The sequence below is a fragment of the Budorcas taxicolor genome, chromosome 6, assembly GCF_023091745.1.
Source record: "Budorcas taxicolor isolate Tak-1 chromosome 6, Takin1.1, whole genome shotgun sequence".
NCBI lineage: Eukaryota > Metazoa > Chordata > Mammalia > Artiodactyla > Bovidae > Budorcas > Budorcas taxicolor.
Window position 1 is genome coordinate 92,222,582 of NC_068915.1, and position 27,442 is coordinate 92,250,023.

The 27,442-nt window shown below is 39.3% G+C and overlaps 1 pseudogene; it reads right to left on the reverse strand.

The window, feature by feature from the left end:
* Positions 1-680: 680 nt before the first annotated feature.
* On the reverse strand, positions 681-26,083 carry LOC128049552 (UDP-GalNAc:beta-1,3-N-acetylgalactosaminyltransferase 1-like; annotated as a pseudogene).
* Between the last annotated feature and the right edge of the window lie 1,359 nt (positions 26,084-27,442).

Sequence of the window (27,442 nt, forward strand, 5' to 3'; positions counted from 1 at the left end):
AGCTATTCATCATAAACTCATCACTGAAGTAACTGGAAAAGAAATTTATTCTGTTTATACAGTACTGAAACAACCAAATCATTCACAGATCCATAAAGTGCAAAACTCTAAGTATTATTAAATAATAACTGATAACTCTTTAATACTGCAACATCTTGAAATACCTTCCAAATGACCAGAAACAGATTAAATTTTGTTCAGAAATAACTTCAGTTTCTTTTACACAGAATGGTATATTTAAAAAAACTAGTAATCCATGTAAGATATACACGAAACCCTGAACTGACTAGATTGCTCAATGAATAATACTCCACACTGCTTTGCTATTATAGATAAATGAGTTTATAATTCAATGAAACCCATTTAAGAAGCTCTAGTCTATAGAATGACATGTTCAAATTGTTTGGTCCTATTAGTTTTATTAACAAAAACCTCCCCTTCCTTTATAAGATGTTTAATTCCTCTGAATATCACCTTTAAAAGGCTTGACTTGATTGTTGTCAAAATAAACCACAGGTCAAGTGCAACCCTCCAGTCTCCAGTCTATAGGCTTGACATGAGTTTCAGCTTTGCGTAAGCCAGACCTTCTCACGAGTTTTTCATTGGAGATTACACAGTATAAGGTTAACACTTTCCACAAAGTATCCCTCCCTTTTCTAGGCTTTGGGTAGAATGTCAAATTAATAATGACATGTGGTGTTCCTTACCATAACCTGCTAAAATGTGATAATTTCCTTGGAAGAAAAGCCATGGGCTGCAATCACACGTCTGAGCTGACAGACATCCAAATGAATCCTATATAAAAAGAAAAGGTTGGTGTCTTCTGGAATATGAATGTCCACTTTTAATAAATTCAAACAGGTCCCAACATAAACGTCTTCAAACTTGATGGGTTTTACGTGACTCATCATTTCATAGATTTTCAGCACCAAATCTCTGGACATTATATAAGGCAACACACTGCAGTAAGGAGGGAATACCTTGAAGAGATATTCCTGGTATGAAATAGGGGTTTTTTGGTAAAATCCGCTATAGGAATAATTACCAACTAGAGGATAGGGCAATGGCACCCCACTCCAGTACTCTTGCCTGGAAAATCCCATGGACGGAGGAGCCTGGTAGGCTGCAGTCCATGGGGTCGCTAAGAGTTGGACACGACTGAGCGACTTCACTCTGACTTTTCACTTTCATACATTGGAGAAGGAAATGGCAACCCTCTCCAGTGTTCTTGCCTAGAGAATCCCAGGGATGAGGGAGCCCGGTGGGGTGCCATCTATGGGGTTGCACAGAGTCGGACACGACTGAAGCGACTTAGCAGCAGCAGCACCAGAGGATAACCAGTGAAAAACTCTCTGAGTGGTTTAAATCTAAAAGATACTTCACTAAATTGCTGCGTTGATGAAAACATCAGTGTCTGTCTTCATGATATACCTGGCATTGGGGCAAAACTCAGTTACCCACCTAAATGCCATAATGGTTTTCAAGGTCAGATTATTGTATGTGTCTAAAAACTCCTGTCATATTATGTCTCCATAAAGCAGGTGTTCATCCTCTAAGGATAATGCTAACACTTTGTCTTCCTTTTCAGCCTGTTGGCTTAATAAGAAAAATGTAAGAACTTTATATCCCCACCAAGACTTCTTTTCACCCTAAGTAACTCTAATGGCCTGCCTGACTTTCACATTTGAGGGGTGTGAGGTCACCAGGATGACAAGAAATGGGTTTTAATGAGAGTAATTTGAATGCTCTTGAAGTGTGGAATGGAAGTCTTGTCTGTAAATGGGTTCATACTCATAGAAGTACATCCAGTTCACACACTTGATCACATTTGTAGACTGATACCAGCAGACTGAGGTACCACATCACCAGGAAACTCAGCAGGGACAGCAGCAGGAGGCTCCATTTCAGGGATCTCAGTGACATTCTAGCCGGAAGGGTGGTCAGGAGTGCCGGGGCCGTTCACAGCAGCTCAGAAGCACGCAAGCCTCAGGTTCGTCTTGACTTTTCTCTTCTGAGTGAAAGACCTTCAATTTCACCAACTGAGCATTCGATATAAGCAACTGAGCTTTCGACTGATGCTGAAGCTGAAGCTCCAACACTTTGGCTACCTGATGCAAAGAAATGACTCATTTGAAAAGACCCTGATGTTGGGAAAGATTGAAGGCGGGAGGAGAAGGGGACGACAGAGGATGAGATGGTTGGATGGCATCACTGAGTCAATGGACATGAATATGAGTAAGCTCTGGGAGTTGGTGATGGACAGGGAGGCCTGGCGTGTTGCACTCCATGGGGTTGCAGAGAGTCAGACACAACTGAGTGACTGAAATGAACTGAACTGAGCATTTGACAGCAAGTAGTGGTCAAAATAATGCTTGCAATTTCTACTGAAAAACAGAGACTCTCAGATTGGCTTAAAATTCTGCTTATAAGAATTCTGCTTATTCTGCTTGTAAGACACATGCCTGCAGAATTTCAGATGAGACTAAAGTACCAGCTGAAGTATTCTGTTTTTCACATTCCATGCTTTAATTATAAGATTTGCCCCGGTGGGGCAGCTGAACATTGCCAAGGCCAGAGCCCCAGGGCTTGGCTGATCACGGCTCCACCCCAGCAGGGCTCAGGAGGGGGTCTGAGGAGTAGGTGGCACCACCCTGCCTGCCTCCCTGCCAATCAGCCCTGGCCTGGTGTCCCTCCATGAGGGTATTTTTATCAGAGCTTTCAGTGTGTCCTTTATCTCCTCCTCTATAGCTATTGCCTCCACATTTCCTGTCTACCCACAGCTTGATCCACTTCTGGCCCTTGCTGGATGCTTCAGGAGGACATATTATCAGACTAATTGTTCACAATGCATAAAAGCGCATCATCTGACATGTGTGAATGCCTAAATAGCACTCTGCAGCACTTCACTGGCTCAAAGCCTACTACTCACACATCAAGGATGGTCAGCAGGCCCAGAGGCTGCAAAAAGGAGAGAAACTGTTTGAATACATGAACATTCAACAGCTCCAAGGCTGGAGGTTCATGTTAGTGATGATTTCCATGCTAGTGATGGCGATATGTGAGGCTTGGAAGAAACAGCACCCCTCCCTCCCAGCTACACCCACTCAACTCATACAACACAGTAGTCCCTGACTAGGCAGCCTTGGGAACTGACATCCTAATGTCAGAGATGCCTTCTCCGAGTTAAGGGGCTGTCCTTTTCAAGGTGGAGATTTCTGCAGGGCAAAGGCTACTGCTATTGCCTAGTGGGTTTATTAGGACTAGAATCTTCCATTCTCTTGTCTAAGTCCACGTAGATAAAAAATCTAAGTGATCCTGGGTGAGACATGGAAGGAGAAAATTGAGGGCAGGGAAAGATAGTCCAGGTGAGTTGGGAAGTAGGGTGAGATTCCTTGGAGTCAGCCCTGTTGGATATGGGGGAAAAAGACCCATGACCAGTTTTACCTTCCCCCCTTTGCTCAGGTTCATCTGGGAAACATGATTTCTGAAACTGAGAATGGGGTGGGCCATATACAACTACTCAAATTCCATTACTTCATTCTCTCATGTCATCTTTTTCAACAGCCACAACAGTTTCAGCTCAAATGCACACTTATTGCCTAAGTCATGAGCAACAACTTGGTGTTACAAGTTAGTTATTATTAAGATAAATACTTCAAATCTTCAGCCATTTCCTCTTGCTTGGTTAATAACTTTGAACTTTGAACAGGATCACAGCCTGCCCTGTTTCAGATATATTCTTGGATAGAACAGAAAGGGTGAATAATAACTAACCTACCTTGCTTTGCATATAAACCTAGTTCACCTATGTCTATGGAATTGCGCCAGACTCCCTTGCATGCTCTAAAAGGCCTTTCGCGGTCTGAGTTCAGCGGCCTCTTCAGCTTTGCTTCTTGTCACACTTCCATTTGCACCACTTGCTCCTGCCATACCAAAAGGCTTGCAACTTTCCCATATACACATTTCTTCAGCCTGAAATGCTACCCTTCATCCAGTGCCTTAATTTCAGAGTATTTCACGTAATTATACTCTGATCAAGTATTATTGCTTTTAGAAAGTCAGATTTTCCTGACAAGCTCTCTGAAGAGCTTAATGAAATTAACCCCATTTTCATTTCGAGAGTTCCCTTCTTTAGGGTTTTTCTCATTTATTTACTTTTCCTATTAGTTCCCGGAGGTCAGAGATTGTCCTCTTGTCCTATTTTCTCTGTATCTCCAGTGTCTACTACACAGTAGGTACTCTTATTAGCTGATTAAGGGGATATAAACAACTTGTACTTCCAAAACATTTCTTTCCATAAGTTGTCTAGATTCCATCATCAAATACTTATTAAGCAACAAATGTTAATGGCAGAGTGCAGACAATTGCAGGGTTAGACTGTTTCCACCTTTATTTTTCTCCATCATCTTTTCTTAGAATGTAAAACTCAGTAAGTAACTGATTCCAGCTCCATGAGTTGTTCGGATATCCATGCTGCTTCAATTCAGAGGTTCCACTCGGCTTTCTCTGTGCTTGGTAATTGAACACCAACCTCATCGGTAGTAAGAAATGAACTGTGATTTGATATGATTACAGTGAACCATGTTTATTTTGTGTGTATGTATAAGGCTTCTCAACTTGCTTGGTCTTTTACATGGCAAACGAATTTTATGTTTGTTTTCCCTTAGTGCCAAGTGAAGGATATTTATGTCTGAATGAAAAGGAAAAATATTTTAGTTAAATATAACTTCACCCAGGAGAAAGGATTCTGAGCAGAGAGAAGAGCAGGGGACCCTAGGAATCTGTCTCCTAACAATTGCATAGGCAGAATCTTTGTGATGTAAATATTTTATAACTCTGGGATCTGTAGAAGGCTTAGACTTTCAGGATAAGATGTATAAGGTAAATTCTGATTAATTTTGGTCATTTTCAGCTCTTAACACAGGAGCATCTGCCACCTACCCACACCCCCACCCTCCCTCTACATGGCAGGCAGCTGTATATGTGTTCTTTTCACACAGCTTGCAGGAACCAAGATGAGCAATGAGTACCTTATCCTCCAAATATTGAAGATCTGTGCTATGGTTGCTGAGTGCTGCTTCTGACCACAGAGGTTCAGATAGTCTCTCACCTTATAAGTAACTACTTTAAATGGAAATGGATTTACATTTGTAAATGTAAACTCTCCAGTCAAAAGAGAGACTGGTAGAATGGATAAAAATGCATGACTCAATTACATGCTATCTATAAGAGATACAATTGAGACCCAAGGACACAAAACAGATTGCAAATGATGGAAAAAGATATTCCATGTAAATAGTAACCAAGAGAGCTAGAATGGCCATATGAAGATCAGACAAAATAGACTTAAATCAAAAGTATTTATAAGAGACAAAGAAGCACATTGTATATTCATAGAAGTTTCAATATAGCAAGAAGATACAACAATTACAAATGCACCCTTACCTGATGGAAGAGCAATAAAAATATATGAAGTAAAAATTGACAGACTTGGAAAGAGAAATAAGCAGTTCTACAATAATAGTCAGAGAGCTTCAATAGCTGTCTCATAATAATGAAAGACAGAAGATAAGTAAGGAAAAGAGAACTTAAGGCAATAAATCAACTAGATCTCACAGATTTATACAGAACATTCCATTATATACATTCTTCTTAAGTGCACAGGGACATTTTCCAAGATAGACAATAAGTTAGGCCATAAGTTAACTCTCAATAGGTTAAAAAAGATAGATATCATACAAAATATCTTCTCTGATCACAATGGGAGGAAATTAGAAATCAGTACCATACAGAAAGCTGGAAAATTCATGAAATTATACAAATTAAACAACACAGTTTAAACAACCAAGGCATCAAAAAAGAAATCACAAGGGAAATTAGAGAATACTTAGGAACAAATGAAAACACAACATCTGAAAACTTATAGGACACAGCAAAAGTGGTGTTGAGGAGCAAGTTTATAGCTATAAATACTTTGCATCCATGCATGTTATTAATTAAATTCTCCCAATACCCCAGTAGGTTAGTCATTAGAAAAACATTAAAAAAATTTAAAAGATCTCAAATCAACAAACTAACTTTAAACTATGGATCAAACTAAACTCAAAGTTATCAAAGGGAGGCAAATAAAAAGGTAGAGCAGAGATAACCAATACAGAGAATAGAAAAATAACAGGAAATTAATAAAACCAAAAGTCAGTTCTTTGAAAAGATTTTTAAAATTGGCAAATCTTTAGCTAAATGGACTAAGAAAAAAGAGACAAGATGAAAATACCGAAGTAAGAAATGAAAATGGGGGCGCTACTATCAATTTGGGTGCTTCTCTGGTGGCTCAGATGGTAAAGAATCTGCCTGCAATGCAGGAGATCTGGATTCGATTCTTGACTTAGGAAGATTCCCTGGAGAAGGGAATAGCTACCCACTCCAGTATTCTTACCTGGAGAATTCCATGGACAAAGGACCGTGGTGGGCTATACAGTCCATGGTGTCACAGAGTCAGACACAAGTGAACGACTAACACACTCATATATACTATCAATTTACAGAAGGATTGTAAGAATACTATGAACAATTCTATACCAAAGGGAAAAAAAAAACCACGAGGATAATCTAGGTAAAATGGACAAATTAATAGAAACACAAAACATAAAAAATTAGAAAATCTGAATAGACCTATAACTAGTAAGGAGATTGAATCAGTAATCAAAAATCTCCGGACAAAGAAAATCCCTGGACCAAATGACCTCACCAGTGAATAAATTTAAATGCTACACATTTAAACAACTAACACCAACACTTCTCAGACTTTTCCAAAAAATTGAAGAGGAGGGAGCACACCCTAACTCATCCTATGAGGTTATCATAACCCTGATACCAAAACCAGATAAAGACACCTCAAGAAAACTACACAAAATTTCTTTTGAATATTGATTCGAAAATACTCAACAAAATACTAACAAACAAAATTCAGCAGCATATAGAAAGAATCATACACCATGACTGAGTGGGATTTATTCCTCGAATGCAGAAACAGATTAACATATGAAAACTGGGCAATATAATAGGCCACATCAATACAATGAAGGGGGAGAAACACATGATCATCTCAATTGATACAGAAAAAGCATGTGACAAAGTTCAACACATTTTCATGATAAAAACAGTTAATGAAATAGGAGGAATAGAAGGAAACTACCTCAATATTATAAAAGCTATATGTGAAAAAACCACAGAAAACACATACTCAATAGGGAAAGACTGAAAGCTTTTTCTTTAAGATTAAGAATGAGACAAACATGCCTGCTTTTGCCACTTCTCTTCGACATAGTACTGGAAATTCTAGTGAGAGAAATTAGGCAAGAAAAAAATATATATCCAAATTAGAAAGGAAAAGTTTAAATTATCTGTTTCCAGATGATATGATCTTTTGTATAAAAAGAATCCTAAACATTTCACAAAAAAGTTCTTAAAACTAGCAGATGAATTCATCAAAGTAGCAGGATATGAAATCAACACACAAAAGTCAGTTGCATTTCTATACTTGAACCGTGAAAAATCTGAAAGGGAAATTACAAGAATAATTACACTTATAATAACACCAAAAAGAACAAAATGCCTAGAAAATAACATAATCAAGGAGGTGAAAGACTTGTACAATGAAAACTATGAAACTTTGCTCAAAAAAAAAAAAACATAAATAAGTGAAAACATCTCATGTTCATGGACTAGAAGCCTTAATACTATCAAAATTTCAATAACGCCCAAAGTAACTACAGATTCAATGCAATCCCTCTCAAAATCCCAATGATGCTGTTGGCAGAGACAGAAAAATCAATTCTAAAAATACATATAGAATGTTGAGGGACCCTAAATAGCCAAAGCAATCCTGAAAAGAATAAAACTGGAGGACTCACACTCCTTGGTCTCAAAGCTTATCACCCAGCTTCAGTAATCAAAACACTATGGCACTGATATACAAAACATAGACCAAAGGAACAGAATGGAAATCCCAGAAATAATAATGGCATATATGGCCAAATTATTTTCAACAAGGGTATTCAATGGAGAAAAGACAATCTTTTCAACAAATACTGCTGGGAATACTAGATACCACATGCAAAAAAAAAAAAAAAAAAAAAAATGAAGCTGGACTTATACTCAACACCAAAGACAGATGGATCAAACACCTCAATTTAAGACCTAACGCTATACAACTTTTAGAAGAAACCATAGAGTTAAAGTTTATGACTGAATTTGATAATGATTTTTTGGATATGACACCAAAGACACAGGTAACAAAAGAAAAACTACACAAACTGGCCTTTATCAAAATGAAAAGCTTTGTGGATCAGAGGACATTATCAACAGGATAAAAAAGCAATCCACAGGATGGCAGAAAATATTTGCAAATCACACATCTGATAAAGGATTCATAGCTAGGACATACAAATAACTCCTAAAACTCAACAAAAGAACAAACCACTCAATCTAAAATAGGTAAAGGACTTGACTAGACATTTTCCCAAAGAAGATATACAAATGGCAATATGCTTGTGAGAAGATGTTCAACATGACTAATAACTAAGAAAATGCAAATCAAATGTATGAGATAACATCCTACCTATCTACCTGCCAATGCAGGAGACATAAGTGAAGTCGCTCAGTCGTGTCCGACTCTTTGCGACCCCGTGGACTGTAGCCTACCACCCTCCTCCGTCCATGGGATTTTCCAGGCAAGAATACTGGAGTGGGTTGCCATTTCCTTCTCCAGAGGATCTTCCCAACCCAGGGATCGAACCTGGGTCTCCCACATTGTAGGCAGACGCTTTACCATCTGAGCCACTAGGGAGACAACATCACTTTTTTAAATTAAAAAATATAAATTTAAAAGCGCTATGACATTATTTTTATAAGAAACAGAGCCATCTGCATGCTACACATATTTCTTTATTGATATTACACATTACTCTGACAACTGTATAATTAAACTGATGTGAGGAATATTAATTGAATCATTTTATAGTTACATTTTCTTATCAATACTATACAAATGTGGTACTGACTTTTTCATTATTTTTCTTTTCTGTTTTCTTTTAAATGAATCCTTACATCTGAGAATTATAATATATTCACCCATTAAGATGACTAGAGCTTCCCTTGTGGCTCAGATGTTAAAGAATCCGCCTGCAATGCAGGAGACCTAGGTTCGATCCCTGGGTTGGGAAGATCCCCTGCAGAAGGGAAAGGCTACCCACTCCAGTATTCTCGCCTGGAGAATTCCATGGACTTCAATCCATGGGGTCACAAAGAGTTGGGCATGACTGAGCAACTTTCACGTTCAAGATGACTACTATCAAAAAACAGAAAATAACAAGTCTTGGTGAGGATTTGTGGAAATTGCAACACTTGTGCACTGTTGATAGGAATATAAAATGGTATAGCTGCTGTGGTAAATAATATGACAAAATTTTTTTAATGGAATTATATGATTTAGCAATTTCACTTCTGGGCATACACTCAAATGAATTGAGAAGCAATGTCTCAAGGAGATGTTTTTACACCCATGTTCATGGCAGCATTATTCACTGTGACAAACATGAAAGCAACCCAAGTGTCCACTGAGAAATGAATGGATAAGTAAAATGTGGTATACACATTGAATGGAATATTATTCAGCTTCAAAAAAGAAGTATACACAACCTTGAGGATGTATATACAACCTGAATAAGTACCAGGTTGTACTTATTCAGAAGTATATACAACCTGAGTAAACCTTGAGGATTTCATGCTAAGTAAAATAAGCAAGTCACACACATAAAGCAAATACATTATGATTCCACTTACATCCACTCATATGAGGTACTTAGAACAGTCAAAATCATCAAGACAGAAAGCATAATGCTGGTTTCCAGGGCCTGGGGGGAGAACAGTATGAGGAATTACTATTTCAAAGCAAAGGTATAGTTTCAGTATTACAAGATCAAAAGAATTACAGGATGGCTGGTGGTGATGGTGGCACGACAATGTGAATGTATTTAATACCACTGAACCATATACTTTAAAATGGTTAAAATGGTAAATTTTATATTATGTGTCATTTACCACATTAAAAAAAGGGAAAGAAAACCTTCCCAATATATAATTGCTTGATACGAATCAACAAAATTAACTTTTTAGAAAGTTCAATTTTTATCAGCTTTGAAACTCAGTGAATATGGAGAACAGTATGAAAGTTCCTTAGAAAACGAAAAATAGAGTTACCATATGATCTAGCAGTCCCACTCCTGGGAATATATCTGGAGAAAACCATAATTCAAAAAGTACACGCACCTCAGTGTTCATTGCAGGACTGTTTACAATAGCCAAGACATGGATAAAGATCCATCAACAGATGGATAAAGAGGATGCGGTACATGAAAACAACTCATCCATAAAAAGAATGAAATAATGCCACTAGCAGCAACATGGATGGACCTAGAGATGATTATACTATCTGAAGTAAGTCAGAGAAAGACAAATACCATTTGCTATCTCATATGTGGAATCTAAAAAGATGATACAAATAAACTTATTGACAAAACAGAAAGACTCACAAATACAGAAAACAAACTCATGGTTACCAAAGGGAAAGGGGCAGGGGGAGGGGAAAGGGGTGATGTGGAATTTAGGATTAACAAATACATACTACTATATAAAAACCGATAGACAACAAGGACCTATTGTATCACACAGGGGACTATATTCAATATTTTGCAATTACTTATAATAGAAAATAATCTGAAAAAAATGTATATGTATAACTGAATCACTTTGCTATACACCTGAAACATTGTAAATCAACTATACTTTAATATAAAAAAATTTAAAAGACTTCAATGAGTAAAAGTTCCTGCATCAGACAAGATTGTTCTCTGCTTTTGTTAAAGAACAGTTTTGCAGTATTCTAAGTTTCTCATAATCTAACCCCAAAATGCAAATTTTTAATATTTTCAATTCTATATTTTTCTCATTATAATTGTAATATCAGAACTTAGTTTTCTTTTTAAAAGCAATGATTGCTCTCCAAATTCACTGAATTACAATTCATTTTCCATCTCTTAAAAATGAAACTTACGAGCTGGCTCATTTTTCACTGAAGTGATTATGATGAATTATTCATACAACTAGAATGAACAGTAGGGTAGCATTTGTTAAAAAGGGTTTATGTCCTAGAATTATTGCTGCTATTTGAGTCATAGGTTTGAAAAAGAAAGGCTATAACCAAAAAAACACCACCAAAAACATTAACCTAATGGAAATTGCAGATTCATCCTTGTAGATATACTTACCATTTTGAGTTGCATTCATAGTTATTTCAATAGAAAACTATTTGGATATCTATCATCTTAAGAATGAGAAGACAAACAGGAAAAATGTTTTTACTTTTTGCACATACTTCCCAAGATTGATAACACAAGTTCCTGTAAATATTCATTTCCCAAAAGCCTACACACACACATACACACACACACACACACACACACAATATCTTCTTCTCATAGCTATAGAAATGTTTCATTTATTGGTAGCCAATTAAGCTTGAATTTAAGGAACCATCAATGAAGTGTTTTTGAGCATCTTGACTTGCTAGTTTACTTGGGAGGCGCATTATTTTAAGTTCTCCCTTGGATGTCACTTAGCTATTTACTAGTAAATGATTATTGCTTCCTTGAGTTTCTCAGATCTAACTCTTGCAGTTCACCAGGAAGATACATTGCATAAAAGAGTGGTTTCTTGGGTTCATTATGAGGAGCTGAATGGAGACCAACCACTGGGAAGTGGTCTAGGCCAGGATGCTTTGGTAGGAAGGGGAGTCAAGCTCTGTTCTGAACTCCCACCTCTGTGGCCAAAGCTGTTCTTGTAACATGTCAACCAATCAATGGTTCATTTAGTTTTTGTTTCGTGGTCTTTTTTAACCTGTACATCTGTCATTATTATAAACTCAAAATCAATTCTGTGAACTTAATCATGGTAAGGAACATCACTAGTTACTGAAATATCACCAATTCAGTGAGATATGGCAAATTTTAACTATAAAGTTTGTCCTCTCTTGACATTATGACAGGCTGTTTTCTTCTAAATTTTGACATACAATATTAATAATTGTTTTCAGGCATATTTGCTATTTTTCAGGCTGTCTTAGAGGGACAGGCCATGCCCAGCAGAGAACAGGAAATGCACAGCAGAGGAGACTTTGTCATGGGGAAACACACCTGCAGAGTACCTTGATAGAGCATCACACTTCAATATTGTATTGTCTCCTGATCCACTGAGTCCTTTCCAAACTGATCTGAATTTATGTGATCATCAATCTGTGGGAGGTAGGAGAGAAGATATTATGGTTATTCCTAAGATATTATGGTTATTGCTCCTAAGCAAGTCCAGTTGGTATGACCATGGAAACACATCAATTACCTTTAACACTTGGAGCTTTTAACAACTCTGGGAAATACTGGACTTCAGCATGAGGTCCCTAAAATCCTAGGGAATAGTAGAGCTGTTGTGATGGACACACAGCTGTTCAATGAAAGATTTGCTTTCTCAGCTGCCCAAGTGCTATTGGCAGACAGTAGGGTACTCAGCCATTCTGGTTTGCTTGGGATTTTTCAGTGCTGAAATCAGGATAGTCCTGGGAAATCTGGACACCTTATAAGACAGTCTTTAGCTGTCAGGACCTTCAGCAGTTCAGATGCAGAGACCCATCTAGCATAATGATGTTCCTTCTCTGCATGGCTCACATCCCATGACTGATCTGTGAGGGAGTACACAGACCTGGTCATCTGGCCCCCAGTTAGGACATCTCTGAAGAACATTTTAGCTCTGGAGGTTCCCTGTGGGACCATCTGAGCCTGTATCACAGCTAGGCCTCTCCCTCCTCTCAATCTAGCTTCCTCCCCTCCCTTCCACACTTTTGAATCTCAAGAGTGCTTCTTAATAAACATCCTGGATGTTAGACTCCATCTCTGAGTTTACTTCCCAGGAAACCCAAACTGTATTGTGGTCCATCATCTAGGTTTGAAACAGAAGAGTGTATGAATTTATCAGCATTTATAGTGAAGGACAAGGAAGCTTGGTGTGCTGCAGTCCATGGAGTCACAAAGAGTTGGACATGACTTAGCAGATGAACAATGACAGTTTTTTCATAAGTAACCTCAAATATTATTTTCGCCTGGAATGATGGGAATACCTTGATAACAGTGATTCTACTGAGTTGACCAGAAGTGATGATGAGTAATTAGGTATTTTCTCATTTATTTTCCATTTAAATGTTTAAGTGTAGTTTTATACATATATTTAAAAATCTGTACTCCAAAGGTATGGTGAATATCTGATTTAAGAATTCCTTGAATTACCGGGTACTTTGGGTAAGACAAGGTGACATAATGTGGCTGGCTCGAACTAATTTCACTTTGTGATTTTTGTGGGGGGTGAGAATGGCTGAACAGTTTGCAGAAGCCACCTGTTAAAGCCTCTTGCTTTTTTTTTAAGGCCATATTTTCCATTTTTAATAGTTAAAAATGTTTAATTATACCCTAGAAAATATTTGCTTAAATGTTGGAGAGGGTGTGGAGAAAAGGGAACCCTCTTACACTGTTGGTGGGAATGCAAACTAGTACAGCCACTATGGAGAACAGCGTGGAGATTCCTTAAAAAATTGCAAATAGAACTGCCATATGACCCAGCAATCCCACTGCTGGGCATACACACCGAGGAAACCAGAATTGAAAGAGATACATGTACCCAAATGTTCATCGCAGCACTGTTTATAATAGCCAGGACATGCAAGCAACCTAGATGTCCATCAGCAGATGAATGGATAAGAAAGCTGTGGTACATATACACAATGGAGTATTACTCAGCCATTAAAAAGAATACATTTGAATCAGTTCTAATGAGATGGATGAAACTGGAGCCGATTATACAGAGTGAAGTAAGCGGGAAAGAAAAACACCAACACAGTATACTAACACATATATATGGAATTTAGAAAGATGGTAATGATGACCCTGTATGTGAGACAGCAAAAGAGACACAGATGTGTAGAGCGGACTTTTGGGCTCTGAGGGAGAGGGAGAGGGTGGGATGATCTGGGAGAATGGCATTGAAACATGTATACTATCATGTAAGAAACGAATCGCCAGTCTATGTCCGATGCAGGATACAGGATGCTTGGGGCTGGTGCACGGGGATGATCCAGAGAGATGATATGGGGTGGGAGGTGGGAGGTGGGTTCATGTTTGGGAACGCATGTACACCCGTGGCAGATTCATGTCAATGTATGGCAAAACCAATACAGTATTGTAAAATAAAGTAAAGTAAAAAAAAAAAAAAAGAGAGAGAGAGAGAGAATCAGAGGACTAAAATAATAATGAGATAGAAAAAGAAAACCAAAATAACTGATATGATTCCAATCACATCAATAATAATACTTACAATGTAATGAACAGCAGAGACTGGATGAAAAATAACAATATCCAGCTGTATGTTGTTTATGGGAAATATACTTTAGACTCAAAGGTATAAATTGATTGAAAATGAAAGGATAGAGAAAGACATATTCACACATCAACCACAAGACAGAAAGTGTGAGTACAGAAATGTCTTGCAAAATAGACTTTAAGACAACAAAATGTTACTAAGGCAAAAGAAGGACATAAGATCATAAACAGGTCAATTCATCATGAAAATAAAATAATTATATTAACAACAGAACCCTAAACAAAACACATGAAACGAAATCTGATAGAATTAGAGGGAGAAATAGAAAATTCAACAATAATAGCTGGAAAATGCAATATCTTACTTTATATAATGGATAAAGCAATTACTTAGAATGTCAGCAAGGGTATAGAAGACTAGAACAATACTCTAAACCCACAAGACCTAACAAGTACAGAACATTACACCTAACACATCACAAAACATATTCTTCCCAAGAATTCATGAAACATTCTCCAGAATAGATCACATATTAGACATTAAGTAAACCTTTATACACAGTAAAGGACTGAAATATTACAAAAGAATAGTATCTTGCTTTGACCCTTCTGACTGCTGAGGTTACCTCAGGTTTATAAAATAGGTAGCTCTGGTAAATATGTAGAGTAAACTCTATCTATAACCTCTAACTCTAACCTTTCCGCTGCTGCTACTGCTGTTTATCCCCTCCACTTGGTAGTAATTCCTAGTTCAAATTCCCAAGAGAGACCATGATTATAACATGGCCTGGATAAAAGATGAGCTATATCAATATCTAGCTCGTGGATTGATGGCCCCTTCACTGGGTGTCCATCTTTGTGTACTCAGCTGGCCATGGGATACCAAGCATGATCACCTGAAGCTGCCCAGTAATCATGGGCTATAAGTAGGGCAGGTACTGACATTTTCAGTAGATGAATTCGATACATGGTTTGAATTACTTCTCTAATCCTAATTAAGTTCCACCGTGAAACATGGCCTGTATTTTTAAAAGCACATGTCCATTAGGCTACATACCCTGGCCAAATTGAAGACTTAAAAGACACCTTCAAATGAGAAATGTAGCATGTTTTGAAATAAATATACCAAGCTTTAGTCCAGTGAATAGTGATGCTGGTACCATCACTCCTCTCCCCAGTCCAGTACTGAAATAACATAGAAGGGAGCAGTAGAAAAGACTTTCTTTAGTGTTTTGAGCCCTAGAAACTTAGAAAATCTTACTGAACTCATGATACTCACAACACAAAGTAGGCAAGCAGGCTTGTGCTTCCCCAATCACAAAAGGACCACCTTGCGTTAATGAAGGAAGCCGAAATATTCTCTAATGCCCTAGCATTAGGGCCAAACCTGATGGTAATAGGTTACCTAAAATTTACATACCTGCTCCTTGAATTCTGTTTTAAAAGATCATTAGATACTCTAGGCAGAATGAAGAAAGAGCAAAAAAAAAAAGCAATTTATTGAAAATAATTATGCAAATATGTAACAACACATGGTAATGAAGTGTGTGTTAGTTGCTCAGTCATGTCTGACTCTTTGTGTGTAACTCCATGGACTACAGCCCACCAGGCTCCTCTGTCCATGAGATCTCCCAGGCAAGAATATTGGAGCGGGTAGCCATTCTCTCCTCCAAGGGATCTTCCCAATCCAGGGATCAAACCCGGGTCTCCTGCATTGCAGGCAGATTCTTTACTGTTTAAAGCACCAGGGAAGCCAAATACAAGTTTTTTACTTTGAGGTAATAAAGTCAGTTTCTAAGTAGCAAATGAGAGAAAGTGAGGAAATAAAAATTTCTATCTTGGGACTTCCCTAGTGGTCCAGTGACTAAGACTCTGAGCTTCCAATGTAGGGGCCCTGGTTTCGATCCCTGGTCTGGGGAACTAGATCCCACATGCTGCAGCTAAGAGTTCGCATACCTCAACTAAAGATCCTGTAATGCCAAAGGAAGATCAAAGACCCCACGTGCTGCAGCTAAGATCCAGCACAGCCAACTAAATAAATGATAAGCTTTCTGTCTTGAATTCTTTCCAGTTTGGCATATATATTGGGTGTCTTTAGAATACTTTAGAAGAGCTCTCTATAACATTGGGCCTCTGCAACACTGTCATTAATGCTGTTTTTCAAATAATATTTCTCATTAGCTTTTAGTCTTTCCAGTTGTAGATATTTCTCACTTGCCACAACAAATGTAGCCTAGGAAAGCTGACTATATTAAAAAAATTCCATTTTCTTTGCTATAACAAATAATCCTGTGATAGGCAATCTTCTTCTGATGAGGGAGAAAAATAACCTCCAAAATTGGAGAGTAACATTTTGGTGATCAATGTAGAGGTTAGATTTGTGGTATAAGGGATATTATGGTCCTGGTAGTGCCTTTCAATTTGTACTATCCCTAAAACTAGGCTCCTCCTTTACCTACCACCTCTGTTTTCCTCTCCAGAGGTGATTTTTTCTTGCTTGTGGATTTATTGGTCCACAATGCAGCTCTAGTAACACTGCAGGTACAGTCCAAGAGTAAGACCTTGACTTTCTCCTTCTCTGGTCTGTTTCCTGTCTTTCAGTCGACACTGTCATTTCTCACCTTGGTTACTGCAAAGCCTCCTTGAATAATCTTGCTGCTACTGTCAGAGAGACCTGCTGCTGCTGCTGCTAAGTCGCTTCAGTCGTGTCCAACTCTGTGCGACCCCATAGACGGCAGCCCACCAGGCTCCCCCGTCCCTGGGATTCTCCAGGCAAGAATACTGGAGTAGGTTGCCATTTCCTTCTCCAATGCATGAAAGTGAAAAGTGAAAGTGAAGTCGCTCAGTCGTGTCCGACTCTTAGCGACCCCATGGACTGCAGCCCACCAGTCTCCTCGTTCCATGGGATTTTCCAGTCAAGAGTACTGGAGTGGGGTGCCATTGCCTTCTCCAGTCAGAGAGACCTAGTGTGGTAGAAAGGCCCTTCAATGGTGCGGATGCCTCTCACTTCATCATTCTCACCTGGCACTCCTCACATTTGCTCCAGCTCCACTAGACATCCTGCAGTTCCAATGCGTCATTCAGGTTCCCCAGGAGATGTGGCATGTCCTGCCTTGACCTGGTGTTTCACAATGCTGTCCACAGATCCTCTGTGTATGAGCCAGGGTCCTAGCAAATACAGATGGAAATTTGAGGCAAATTGAATCAAAGCATAATTTATTAGAGTGTTGGGCTTCCCTGATGGCTCAGTGGTAAAGAATCCTCCTTTCAACGCAGGCAATGCGGGTTTAATCCTGGAGTCAGGAAGATCCCCTATAGAAGGAAATAGTGGGAAGAATTTCCCCACTGAAGTATTCTTGCCTGGGAAGTCCCACAGACAGAGGAGCCCGGAAGACTGCAGTCCATGAAGTCATAAAGAGTCGGACACAACTTTATGTCTAAACCACAAGAACATTAGGGTGTGGACAGGTATAGAGAAATCACATGGATAAAGTAATATTCTGATAGGGCATTGATACTGGCCCTAGGCTGGAAGGAGTGAGAGGAGGGAATGTTTATCAGAATCCAGAGACAGAAAGGGCTACAGAGAGCCAGCAAAACTGCAGGGTGGTAATTCTGCCTGCAGGTGAGTCGGAGGACAAAGTCTCGGCTCCTCTGTCTCCTCCTTTCCCAGCCTTCAGGAATGCCCACCTTTGCCTGAACCCCACTTGAAGCCACAGGCAAAGAAGCTTCCATCTGCTCCGTGGAGCACAGAGTGACCCAAGGTGGAATGTACCAGCTTGGGAGAGTAAATAGAAAATATTCAGAGAGCCCTGTATCGTGTGGGACTTACTGAGGAAGTGGCTCGCTGAGGCTTACTGTACTGACTACACCAGAATCCCTGGGGGGTTGGAGGAAGCTTCCCCAGGAAGCCACCTGGGGCAGAGACAATGAACCATCCACTAAAGAGCTTTACCCCATTTTCTTAGTGTAGAAGCTGGGAAGTGACTGTGCCCTCAGGAACTACTTTGTATCTAGATGATGCCAAAGGACACCTTTTTTGCTAATGGGATATCCTTGAAAATGAGCCTGTGAATTTCACTGCTCTCTTTTTTCCTCTACCCATTTAGATGCAAAGAATTCACAGGCCCTATGGCACAGCAGAACCACAAGATGAAAGCGTTATCCACAGAAAAGCAACCCACTGACAATGGAAACACAAGCAATGAATTTGCGGTGGGGGGGGTGGGGAGGGGAGGGTTATTATAAAACATTTTAAACATTAACAAAATTAGAGAGAATAATGAATTACACTTACCCACCACCCTAATTGAACAATTATCAAAATTTTCCATCTTAGCTTAACTATCCCTTTTGTCTTTTTCTTTGCCAAAGTAGTTCAAAGTAAGCACCAAGCATTGTGTCATTTCTCCTTTGCATACTTTAGTTTGCAGCTGTTAACCACAGTACAGGATGATACCTAATCAAATTATTAATAATTCTTTGGCATCAGCTATAAAGTCTACATGTCACTTTTGATTACTGTCTTTTGTATATAACTGGTCTTTTCCCAACTTTTCCCCATCATATTTTTTGCAGAAAATGAGTCAGTTCTTCAAAATGCTCCCCGTTTTGGATTCATCTGTTTCCTTCTGTTGGTGTCACTTATTCCTTTATCCTTGGACTTCCTTTAAATAAGGCCTAAGACAGTATATATGGTAGAAATAAATTGTAATTAAGTACATATTTAATCCTTTGGACCTCGATCTCAGATGAATCTGCTCCCCACTTTGTCAGTTCCAGAGTACTGTAAAACAAATACCTGTACCTGCGCACACCGAGGAGAGGAAATAATTTATCAAAAGAGTAATCACTGAACAATATTCACTGGTGAGACTGAGTTACTTGTCAGTGATAGTAGAGATTTCTCCAACTGTTAATCAATCTATTTATATTTTCCAGATGTAGTACTGATAGGATTTTAACTTCTAGCCCAAAGTCGTAAGATAAGCAATTAATTTTGGAACATCCCTTAAATGTATTTCCCTCTGAGATCTTAGACAAGGCCTAGCAAGGGAATCCAAAGTGCTGTTCACAGCATGAGAAATGTTAGGCTTGGTACGCCTCTGAGGAGTCTTTATCTCTAACTTCACACTGAGGTAGACTGCTATAAATATTCTCAATGCACATGTGTGAGCACTGTGAACCCTGCTCTGAGCATTTTGGGGTCCTAGTTTTCTCCCTTGTGAAATGAGGATTGGCCCAGTTGATGAAAGTCCTTGAGTCCAACAGATATTATCTGATCATCTTTGGCTACTCTTGGACAGTTATATTTCTTCAAGGAAGTGAAAGATGTATGACCAAACCAACCCTGCTAATGAGGTGAGAGGTTAAATGTGTCAGTCCCACATACTCACTGCCTGGTTGACTTCCAGAGCCGATGTCCATCATCCCTCTTGGCATGGGCAGCCGGGCCTGGAACTTGTTTCCAAGTAACTTGTAAGGAACGTATATGGTTAGTTTGTTCTGGGAGCCTCAGATCAAGGGTCTGAGGCTCCACACATCATCCCTGGAGCACTGTGCCATAGACTACACTGAAGATCCCCTTCCGGGTAAGGGATGCAGCCCTTTTTACCTGGGTGATCATGTTCTAGTCAGAGGACCAACCATTCAGTAGCACATTTTCCTTTGACCAAGACTTTAAAGGCTTAAGCAACTTTGTCTATGAATTTGATTTTTTATTTTCATATTCCTCAATGACAAGGCGGGGGTTAGTTAGCTAATTTGTTTCTTCATTTATCATTTTCTCATTTGTTTCATCTCAGACCAGCTCCATCTATCAGCATTAATACAGTTTTAATAACAAAATTTGTAGATAATTTTATAGAAATTAAAAAAGAGAATCAAATAGTAAATTCCCATAATTCTACCATCACATATTGCTGCTATTACCACTTGCATCAGTTTGATAGGGCCTCCATAACAAAATACCACAGGCTGAGTGGCATAAATAACAGAAGTTAATTTTCTCAGAGTCCTGGAGGTTCGAAGTCCAAGATCAAGGTGCTGGCAGGGTTGTTTCTTCTGAGGCCTCTCTCTTTGGTATGTAATTAGTTGTCTTACCCTGTGTCTTCATGAGGTCTTCCTTCTGCGTGTATCTGTATCCAAATTTCCTCTTCTTATAAAGACACCTGTCATATGGTTTAGCACCCACTCTAATGACCTCATTTAACCTTAAAGTGAAAGTGAAAGTCACTCAGTCGTGTCCAACTGTTTGCAACTCCATGGACTATACCATCCATGGAATTCTCCAGGCCAGAATACTGGAGTGGGTAGCCATTTCCTTTTCCAGGGGATCTTCCCAACCCAGGGATGGAACCCATGTCTCCCACAGTGCAGGCAGATTTTCTACCAGCTGAGCGACCAGGGAAATACCTCTCCAAATACAGTCATATTCTGCAGTATTACAGTTAGGACTTCAACATATAAATCTGGGGGTGGGGAGACACAATTCAATCTATGAAACTAAAGTGTATATTCCTATATACCTCAGTCATATATAAACATTTTGATTTTATGAAATTGTATTGTGCACCAGATAACATAAGTGTGTGCATGCTCAGTCACTTCAGTTGTGTCTGACTCTTTGCGACCTCATGGACTGTAACCCACTCCTCTGTCCATGGGATTCTTCAGGCAAGAATACTGAAGTGGGTTGCCATGCCCTCGTTCAGGCTATCTTCTTGGCCCAGGAAACGAACCCGTGTCTCTTATGTCTCCTGCATTGGCAGGCAGATTCTTTACCACTAGCACCACCTGGGAAGCCCAAATAACATACATTAATACACTAAATAAATTTTTTCTATGTTAAATATTCATGAAATACATTTAGTGACTAAGTGCCAGCTCAATCTAAAATACACCTTCATACTATTAAGTGTTTTATATGGTAAAATATGATGTATGTTTTAGCTTAATCCTAAGGCTGGTGATGGTGATGATTATAGGTGAATAAAAAGGGGAAATGATAGAAAATACATTGAAGGGGGAAAAGTCTGTGGTAACTTGAAACTTGGATAAAGTGACACTGACATGTACCCATTCATTCAGCAAATCTACAGATTTATTACACACTTGGCACTTAGCCCAGGTGCTGAGGCTTCGAGTGAGAAAAGACACAAGGTCCCTGGACTGATGGAGTTTATATAAGATGATGTAGGCAAAGACAGTGACAAGCAAAGCGATAAGTAAAACTGAAGACTGGGGTTCATATCGGGGGAGGAAAACCAGAACTACAAGAGAGACTAACAGAGAATCAGCTTAAGGAATCAAGGGAGATCTTTCCGAAGAAGTAGTCTTGAAGCCAAGACTCAAAGTTGAAAAGAGCCAGCCATGTGGGGAAACAAGCAGATTGGCTGTAGAGCTATTTTGTTTGCTTGCTAGTCAAATATGAAGAGTGTGACATGCTAACAATGCTGACAGAGGCCAGTGGGGCTGAAAATGGTGACCAAGTTTGTTTCCTTTCGTGAAAGAGGAACTTTGGCAGACAAGACCCTAAGGATGAATGGAAGAGTGGGTAGATACACTGCTCGTATTAAACACTTTGGATACATTTCACCAAAGAAGAGAATCAGATGGCTAATAAGCATATGAAAAGATGCCAACAACATTAGTCTACAGGGAAATGCCAATGAATACTACAAAGAGATAGCACTACACAACTATGAAAAAATAGCTATGATATCAGATGCTGGTGGCAATGCGGAAAGACTAGATGACTCATACATTGCTGGTGGGGATGTAAAAGATACAACCACTCTGTCAAACAGTTTGGCAGTTTCTTTGAAAAACTAAATAGGCAACTACCATATAACCCAGCAATTGCACTCCTGGGCATTTAATCCCCCCAAAAGGAAGGTTACGTTTACACACAAAAACCTGAATATGATGTTTATTATATGTTTATTTGTAATAGCATGAAACTGGAAACAACCCAGATGTTCTTCAACTGGTGAATGGTTAGTGACACATTCACACCATGGAATACTCAGTTCGGTTCAGTCGCTCAGTCATGTCCGACTCTTTTGCCACCCCATGGACTATAGCACGCCAGGCCTCCCTGTCCATCACTAACTCCCTGAGCTGACTCAAACTCATGTCCAATGTGTCGGTGATGCCATCCAACCACCTCATCCTCTGTCGTCCCCTTCTCCTTCTACCTTTAATCATTCCCAGCATCAGGGTCTTCAAATGAGTCAGTTTCTCCCCATCAGGTGGCCAAAGTACTGGAGTTTCAGCTTCAGCATCAGCCCTTCCAATGAATATTCAGGACTGATTTCCCTTAGGATGGACTGGTTGGATCTCTTTGCAGTCCAAGGGACTCTCAAGTCTTCTCCAACACCACAGTTCAAAGCATCAATTCTTTGGAGCTCAACTTTCTTTATAATCCAACTCTCACATCCATACATGACTATTGGAAAAACCATAGCCTTGACTAGATGGACCTTTGTTGTCAAAGTAATGTCTCTGCTTTTTAATATGCTGTCTAGGTTGGTCATAAGTTTTCTTCCAAGGAGTAAGCATCTTTTAATTTCATGGCTGCAGTCACCATCTGCAGTGATTTTGGAGCCCAGGAAAATAAAGTCTGTCACTGTTTCCCCATCTATTTGCCATGAAGTGATGGGACCAGATGCCATGATCTTAGTTTTCTGAATGTTGAGTTTTAAGCCAACTATTTTACTCTTCTCTTTTACTTTCATTAAGAGGCTGTTTAGTTTTTCTTTGCTTTCTGCCATAAGGGTGCATATCTGAGTTATTGGTATTTCCCCTAGCAATCTTGATTCCAGCTTGTGCTTCATCCCGTCCAGCGTTTCCCATGATGTACTCTTCATATAAATTAAATAAGCAGGGTGACAAGATATAGCCTTGACAAACTCCTTTCCCGATTTTCAACCAGTCTGTTGTTCCATGTCCAGTTCTAACTGTTGCTTCTTGACGTGCATACAGATTTCTCAGGAGGCAGGTCAGGTGGTCTGGTTTTCCCATCTCTTGAAGAATTTTCCATAATTTGTTGTGATCTAATAGTCAAAGGCTTTGGCATAGTCAATAAAGCAGAAGTAGATGTTTTTTGGATCTCTCTTGCTTTTTCGATGACCCAACGGATGTTGGCAATTTGATCTCTGGTTCCTCTGCCTTTTCTAAATCCAGCTTGAACATCTGGAAGTTCATGGTTCACATACTGTTGAAGCCTGGCTTGGAGAATTTTGAGCATTACTTTGCTAGCATGTGAGATGAGTGCAATTTTGCTGTAGTTTGAGCATTCTTTGGCATTGCCTTTCTTTGGGATTGTGGAAACAGTGTCAGACTTTATTTTTGGGGGCTCCAAAATCACTGCAGATGTTGACCGCAGCCATGAAATTAAAAGACGCTTACTCCTTGGAAGGAAAGTTATGAACAACTTAGATAGCATATTAAAAAGCAGAGACATTACTTTGACAACAAAGGTCCATCTAGTCAAGGCTATGGTTTCCCCCGTGGTCATGTATGGATGTGAGAGTTGGACTATAAAGAAAGCTGAGAGCCGAAGAATTGATGCTTTTGAACTGTGGTGTTGGAGAAGACTCTTGAGAGTCTTTTAGACTGCAAAGAGATCCAACCAGTCTATCCTAAAGGAAATCAGTCCTGAATATTCATTGGAAGGGCTGATGTTGAAGCTGGAACTCCAACACTTGGGCCACCTGATGGGAAGAACTGACTCATTTGAAAAGATCCTGATGCTGGGAATGATTGAGGTGGGAGGAGAAGGGGACGACAGAGGATGAGGTGGTTGGATGGCATCACTGACTCAACGGACATGAGTTTGAGTAAACTCCAGGAGTTGGTGATGGGCAGGGAGGCCTGTCATGCTGCAGTCCATGGGGTCACAAAGAGTTGGACATGACTGAGTGACTAAACTGAACCGAACTGGGACTGGAATGAAAACAGACTTTTTCCAGTCCTGTGGTTACTGCTGAGTTTTCCAAATTTGCTGACATATTGAGTGCAACACTTTCAAAGCATCATCTTTCAGGATTTGAAATAGCTCAACTGGAATTCCATCACCTCCACTAGCTTTGTTCATAGTGATGCTTTCTAAGGCCCACTTGACTTCAATTCCAGGATGTCTGACTCTAGGTGAATGATGACACCATCGTGATTATCTGGGTTGTGAAGATCTTTTTTGCATAGTTCTTCTGTGTATTCTTGCCATCTCTTCTTAATATCTTCTGCTTCTGTTAGGTTCATATCATTTTTGTTTTTTATTGTGCCCATCTTTGCATGGAATGTTCCCTTGGTATCTCTAATTTTCTTGAAGAGATCTCTAGACTTTCCCATTCTATTGTTTTCTTCTATTTCTTTGCTTTGATCACTGAGGAAGTCTTTCTTATCTCTCCTTGCTATTCTTTGGAACTGTGCATTCAAACAGGTATATCTTTCCTTTTCTCCTTTGCCTTTCACTTCTCTTCCTTTCATAGCTATTTGTAAGGCCTCCTCAGATAACCATTTTGCCTTTTTCCATTTCTTTTTCTTGGGGGTGGTCTTGATCACTGCCTCCTGTACAATGTCACGAACCTCTATCTATAGCTTTTCAGGCACTCTATCAGATCTAATCCTTCAAATGTATTTGTCACTTCCATTGCATAGTCGTAAGGGATTTGATTTAGGTCATACCTGAATGGTCTAGTGGTTTTCCATACTTCCTTCGTAAGTTTGAATTTGGAATACTACCATGGAATAATGCTTAGTGATAAAAATAACAAATTGTTGATTTACAACAACCTGGGTGAATCACCAGAGCATTATGCCAAGTGGAAAACACTGATCTCAAAATGCTTACATACTGTATGATTCCACTTAAGTAAGATTCTTTAAATGACAAATAACAGAAATGCAGGACAAATTAATGGTTACCAGGGGCTAAGAAGGGGGTGGGGCAAGAAGCAGTATATGTGGTTATTTCAGGGCAACATAAGGGACCCCTGCAGTGATGGAAGTGTTCTGTATCTTGACTGCATCAGTGTTAATATCCTAATTATGATATTGCACTGTAGTTTTATAAGATATTATCACTGAGAGAAACTGGACAGCATGAGATTTCTACTATTCTTTTAGCTACATGTGAATTTAGCATTATCTCAAAATACAAAGTTTAATTTAAAATATGTACCTCCGAGAATGGTGGGGAGTTTGAGTTGGGACCTATTTCAGCTTTGTCATAAATGGCAGAAGTCCAAGTAGTGTGGACCTTAGGTGTGTCACTTAACCTCTCATTTCCAATTTCCATGCCTATAGAATAATGGGGTTGGGCCATAAATAGGTCCTAAATCTCTTTTTGCTTCTATAATCTCATACCTCGAGTAAGCTATATACATTTGTGGACCCTTGTTTTCAGCACTTTCATATTTATTGATGACCTTCTGAAAATCTTCATGGAAACACCGGTTTCTTTCTAATATTATTCCAGAAGAAGTAGATCTTGCCTTCTTACCCTCAAAGACTGCTTTGCATACTGTGGCAAGATTACTGCAGTTGTAAAAGGGGAAGCACTGACCAATTTCTTTCCTGTCCCAAGAGATTTCTCCACCCATGTTGTCCTCACAGTATCCTCTTCCAGAGGGAGTGAGCCAGGAGCAGGGAGGAAAGAAGTACTTTCAGAGGACACACAAAGTGTGGTCAAGAACAGGAAGAACTGTGGGTTATTTTAGGGACTCTGTTCTAAATTCAATTATTTATTTATTTTTAAGCCCTGGGTGCACCTTGAATAACAGTTTTATAATATACTATTCCTTTTACATTTTCATAAATTCTATAATATACTTCTTTCCCTGTTAGGCATGCCTTTCTAATTAAGCTATATTTGTGTATACAGACTTAGTCCTCAGATCTCACTCTTGTGACCTGTTATTTTCCAAACAGGATTGCAAAATCTTTCCCACCCCTCATGCTTTTCTTACAGTCTGACCTTGATATTTCTTCCATAAAGTGTTGGCATCTATATTCTGCCTTGTTGAATCTGGGCAGAACTTTGTGTCTGCCTTGACCAACAGATGGAAGTGGCAGTGCGCAACTCCCAAAGATAGAATATAAAAATACCATGCACTGTTTTTTCTTTTTAACATCAAAAGCATTTTTTTATTGGGGTATAGTCAATTAACAAAGTTGTGATAGTTTCAGCTGAACAGTGAAGGGACTCTGCCATACATGTACATATATCCATTCTCCCCCAAATATGTTTCTATTTTTTAGGATCCTCATTATTGGAACCCAGATGCTATACTGTGAAGAAGCCCAAACTCACCCAGGTGGAGAGGTCAATGGTGAAGCAATATGGAGGTATTTTGGCCATACATTCAGCTGAAGTCCCAGCCAATAACTAATATCAGCTGCTAGACACATGAGTGGACATATCTTTAGATAATAAGCTCCCAGCTGTGAAGCCACATTAACCACCGAGTCCCAAATAAGACCGTAAACATAGTGGAGCAGAGACAAGCCATACCTGCTGTGCTTCTGTCTGAATTCCCGATTCACAAAATTAGTGAGCCTAATAAAATAGTAATTTTATACCACTAAATTTGGGGTTGTTTGTTAAGCAGCAATAAATAACTCTAGAGCTTGTTAGAATACCCTGGCTTCACTCTCTTCCCTGAATCTTCTGCTCCTACCCACCCCTGCAATGGTCAAACTCTACTGGAAACAAGGCAAGGGATCCCTCTGAAGCAGCCTGTGTACATCAGCTTCCCGGGGCAGTAAGCAAGGTGGAATGTGCATCTGGGGAGATTGGCAGATAACCAGCACAGTTGGGAGTCTCATTTATACACTGCCTTCTTTCAGTAATGATAGAAAGTAAACAGGATGAGAGTTGGGATGCCTAAATTTGAGTCAGGATAGGATAAATAGTAAACAGTAGTACTTTCACCATCCATTAGTTGAATCTATAAAACAAG